Here is a 5644-nt window from a genome sequence, read left to right as displayed (position 1 = left end):
TAATTATTTTGTTTTTTACACCTGGTTTGGAAAAAAGCCCGAGAGCGGCCATGCCGCTCAAGCTCTAAGCTTCTAGCGGCCCACACATGCTCCAAGCTCCCGATGGTAGTGAGCACGAAACAGAGCTCAGTCCGCTTGCTCGCTATCGCCATCGTCACCCCGATCACATGACGACGGAGCGGAGCACGCGAGCAAACAGAGATGGGGACAAGCAAGGGAGGAGAGAGAGGGACGACGACGGCCGAGCCATATGGCACTACTCACCTAAAAGAGCTCCGTGCGCTTGCTTTCTCTGCTCGGTCATCATGCTTTGAGTGGCCACATCCTCGGCGAGCTTCGTGGCTCGGAACTCCATCGGCCATAGCAGCCGTGAGCTTCGTAGCTCGAAATTCCAGTAGTCATGGCCCCTGCGAGCCCGCAGATAGTCCCCGTCACAAAAATAAATAAATAAATAAAGCACCAAATTATTATCGATGATGAAAATATTTCTTATCGACTAATTATTTTAAGTGACACATGCGATCATTTTTAGAAAAATATTTTTTCAAATGACGCTTTTTTCATGAAATAAATGGAGTTCAAAATCCAATGTGGCCATTTCAAATTTATTTTATGACAGATTGATAAAGCACCAAGTAAGTGCCCACGTGGCGCCCGTAATCAGAAACTTCTTGCTATTTTAGCATTTAAGAGTGTTAACACTCAAAAATCAGTTCTTAATTTCTCAGACTCGATTTCTCAATTTCTGAATCGAACATTCATGTAGATTTGAATATGGCTCAACAAACAAAGTAAAATGATTACTTATATCGCTTATAAAAATGAATAAACAAAAAGCATTTTTATTATCCGTTAAAATGTTTAGACAAAAACTGTTGTCGTCAAATGAAATCATTTTTTATTGACTAATTATGCCAAGTGATAAAAATAATTTGCAAATTATTCATTTTTCGTGAAACAAACGGAACGCGGATGTCGGAGAAAGAGTCTTCGGTACAGAATCGAAACTAGCACCAGAAAACAACAAAACATGAACAGACAAGAGTCTTCCTTCGATTGATTCGCCACTGCTGAATAAAGAAGACATGGTTAAGAATCCTGAACTCGTATCAATGCTGGGAACTTCCTAGAGTAAAACATTTCATGATCACCTCAATCAATGTGAATCTGGTCCTCACCACCATTTTCGAAGATGAAAACTCTGAACACAACAACATCCCTATCAATGAGCTCAAACACGCAGGCATTTCCTACACGCAAATGAGTTTCTCTGGTAAATGCAGCCCAACCAGCAGAAAAGTACACCCGGGTTTGGTGCGTAAATCTTAAGAGCTTCACCGGCCACGATCTATCTGAATACCTAAGAGTTACCGTTCCCTCGAATTCTTCAAAATGTTGCTCGGCGAATCGACAAGGAACATGCTGCACATGAGTCAACATTTGAACGATCAATGTATGCTGAAAGAAGGACAATAACGTATGCATGCACTCTTGGTTAAAAAAAAAAACACACACACACACATAAGGCCATTTTTGTGAGTTTCGGGAGCTTTAGCCATGTAGGATTAAGAATAGGCATAATCAGACCCGCTTTTAGTCTTAAGAGGCTCATGAAAGCCATTGGTCTTAACCCGCGATGCAAAGCATTTTGAACGAATTACTGCCATATATTGCCACTTTAGGCTAGTACTCGATTCAAGTGATCATCCATCCTTTCACGCGAAAGTGATGGAACAGCTTGTCTAGGATATCCAAGTGAATGGATAGTCCCGACCTCCTAATTACAGCCTTTACTTCTGTTTTTCCTGAATCCGCGTTACTCCACCACTGGGATGCCCCACGATCACTCCAAAGAAAATAGCATGTTACATGGTTCCCAATACAAACTTCAGATATGACAGTGATGGATTAGGCTCAAGATTGTACCACTCTCTTAAAATGACCCTGATGTATCACCAGTTTGAAGAAAGGATGCTCCGAATCAAATTCACCGGCGAATTCAGGAGTAGTGAGAGGCCTCGGAGTAGGATCAAGAAATACCGGCTCAGAATGGTTCATTCTGCATCTAGACTGTTTGTTCCTGCCTGGAGTTAAAAGGAGAACTTCAAGAGACATTATTGGTGTGAATATTTCTTTAATTGACTATGAAGATCATTAGCATAGAACTTATGCCATGCCATAAACAGACTAAAGTTTCACTTCAAACAATGTAAATCAAGTTTCTACCTGCACTGCTGAAAATGAAGACTCTGAACACAATATCATCTTTATCAATTAGCTCGAACATGCAGACATTTCCTACATGCAAATGAGTTTCTCTGGCAAATGCAGCCCAACCAGCAGAAAAGTACACTCGGGTTTCGTGCATAAATCTTAAGAGCTTCACCGGCCACGATCTATCTGAATACCTAAGAGTTGCTGTTCCCTCGAATTCTTCAAAATGTTGCTTGGCGAATCGACGGGGAACATGCTGCACGAGTCAACATGTGAATGATCAATGTATGCTGAAAGAAGGACAATAATGTATGCATGCCCTCTTGGTTAAAAAAACAAAGCACACAAGGCCATATTTGGGAGTTTCAGCAGCTTTAGGCATTTAGGATTAAGAATAGGCGTAATCAGACCCGCTTTTAGTCTTAAGGGGCTCATGAAAGCCATCGATCTCAACCCGCGATGCAAAGCATTTTGAACAAATTACTGCCATAAATTGCCACTTTAGGTTGGTACTTGATTCAAGTGACCGTCCATCCTTTCATGCGGAAAGTGATGGAGCAACTTGTTGAGGATATCCAAGTGAATGGACAGTCCCGACCTCCTAATTACAGCCTTTACTTCCGTTTTTCCTGAATCCGTGTCACTCCACCACTGGGATGCCCACGATCACTCCAAAGAAAATAACATGTTATATGGTTCCCGATACAAACCAAATCAGCACAAAACCGAGGCAAGATTAGATAGAGATCGTAATCAAACTTCAGATATGACAGTGATGGATTAGGCTCAAGATTGTACCACTCTCTTAAAATGACCCCGGTGTATCACCAGTTTGAAGAAGGGATGCTCCGAATCAAATTCACTGGCTAATTCAGGAGTAGTGAGAGGCCTCGGAGGAGTAGGATCACAAAATACCGGCTCAGAATGGTTCACTCTGCATTTAGACCGTTTGTTCCTGCCTGGAGTTAAAACGAGAACTTTAAGAGACATTATTGGTGTGAATAGTTCTTTCATCGACGATGAAGATCTTTAGCATAGAACAAGTTTCACTTCAAACAATGTAAATCAAGTTTCTACCTGCGCCGCTGAAAATGTAGATTCTGAACACAATATCATCTCTATCAGTTAGCTCGAACACGCAGACATTTCCTACATGCAAGCAAGTTCCTCTCACAAATGCCATCCAACCAGAAGAGAACATCGCCCCACTAGGATAGCTACTAAGCTTCACCGGCCATGTTCTGTCTGAATGCCTGAGAGTCGCGATTTTCTTGATTTTTCGAATGTGCTGCATGATGAAACTACGAGGAACATTCTGCCCAGACACATGTTTGAACAACCCATGCTTTAAAAAGAAAGACTCAGGAAGCATTCCCTTATTCAAGCAAGCAAGCAAAATGTAGATAGATATGGTAATTTTAGTAACTCTCATCAATAGTCTTAACAGGACAAAAGACAGAACGTCAAAGTCTGTGCTCTTAGAATTAGCATGAGAGGTAGAGGATCTATGCCTTTTTAAACAAATGGGAACGAATAGATCAAAGGAAAACGCTATGTAGTTTTCTGCAGAAATCCAATCAGCTTAAGAAAAAAGCCAAAATAGTAATGAATTAAACTCTCGATCTTACCACTATATCATGTTTAATGTGAGATGGCCGGATCACCACCTTGAAAAAAGGATACTCTTGAGTCAAATTTGCTAGCCAATTCAAAACTAGAGAGAGGCCACGAACTTGTAGAACCACCAAAAACTGGCTTAGAATGGCTAGCTCTGCTTCTAGACTCTCCGACCCTGTCTATTCTTAAAAAACAATGAGATTACGCCAATTTGAAATTTTCATTAGTTGATTTACTTACCATGAACATATTTAACGCAGAATGGAAGAAACTACCGTCATGGAAATCAGATTTAGATAAGTTGACCAAATGAAAAACTCGCTTCTCTTCACCAAAGAAGTTGTAACTACTTAACCACAATAAGCATGATGGAAATGATAAAGCTATCAGTCAACATAAACAAGCTCATCAAAAAGTTCTCAAGTACTTGAAAAAGAACTAACAAAGGAGAGAGCTCTGTAAGAAGAAACAAGACTCACAAAATGACAAGACACACCTTCGAGATCTTGTGATGAGCAGCATGGACTCGACTGAGAACATGGTGAATGAGGTTCGACCCTCATTTTTTTACGAGGAGCGCAATCCTCCGAAACTTCAAGTTCTACCACATCCTCTCTCTTGGGCGAGATAAATCCACTCCCGAGGTTCGATATGCCACTCAACGAATAATCGATCTCCGAAGCACTCTTATCGAATATCATCACGTGAAAAGTGGAGTTCCCTTCATATTTGAAAACTACGAGGTGACCATGACCAATGGAGTAATGCTGCATAAATTCTCGCCACCCTTTCCACAACCAAAAACTGTCATTGTTTCGCTTTTCTAGTCCTATAGTCCAGGTCAAACAGCCCGGAACCTTGAGTAGCACCAAGCTTGAGAGATCCTTTCCATATCTTCCTAAGAATTTTTTCAGAATCCTCTATTAAGGAAAACTCAAGTTACAGCTTATAGGTCCAGGACTCAAATTCATCAAAATCAAAAGTGCAGGGAAAAACGGAAGAGCACTGGGCAAATTTTAGGTTCTGCAACAGGGCGATGAAAGATCGGTTTGAACACAAGCAGGGTGTCACCGGGCAGCAAGTAAGGGTGTCTTCCAGTTATAGTTGCTTCATTTGACGAGAGACAAGCTGGAGACCCAACACCTTTCTCCACTCCACACTATCCTTAGCCAACCAATCCTCAATTCCAAGTTAAAGCGCTGATTTTTATCTAGAATAATTCAAAATTGAACACTTTTTTCTTTGGGGTTGTTGTTCTTTCTTTCTTTTCGCAAGAATCAAAATGTTGATACAAAGCCAAACGCATAGAAAGATCTCCAGATTGTTTGTACACAGCACGAGGGCGACAGTTCTAAACCAAGACAGAAACTCTCGAGACACTGGAGCTGAATCATAAGAAACAGACTGCGAAAATGTTGAACTTACGAGCTTCCCAGATTGAAGGGTGTCAGAGAGAATGATCTTGAAGAAGTGAGGACTCTCAAGACGTGGTCCAGTCGCGATATCTAGCCCGGCACTTCCATCTTCTGTCCGCCGACGCCGACCGCAAGCCATGTACGGTAGTGTCACGGGGGGTCACTGAAGGAGGAGGAGGAGGAGGAGGTGGTGGTGGTTTGTGCGATTTGCCCTTGCGTTCTTGAGCAACCTTGTCATAAAAGAACGGAAAATTTCCCCTGAGGGTCTGCCTGAACCTTAAGTGCCAACAGATGTACGGAGTAAATCTTGTTTCATCGTTTCATAAACCGCTTCGGATTCTTTTCTAAAGAAAAGTTCATGTTAAAATCGGGCTTTTTTCCAATTTAGTATAAAAAAA

At 41.5% G+C, this 5644-nt stretch overlaps 1 pseudogene; it reads right to left on the bottom strand.

Moving 5' to 3' along the window:
• Positions 1-1152: 1152 nt before the first annotated feature.
• Positions 1153-5430, bottom strand: LOC125315144 (annotated as a pseudogene).
• Between the last annotated feature and the right edge of the window lie 214 nt (positions 5431-5644).

This window comes from Rhodamnia argentea, chromosome 5 (genome assembly GCF_020921035.1).
Source record: "Rhodamnia argentea isolate NSW1041297 chromosome 5, ASM2092103v1, whole genome shotgun sequence".
NCBI lineage: Eukaryota > Viridiplantae > Streptophyta > Magnoliopsida > Myrtales > Myrtaceae > Rhodamnia > Rhodamnia argentea.
This window is presented reverse-complemented; position numbering and strand designations above follow the sequence as displayed.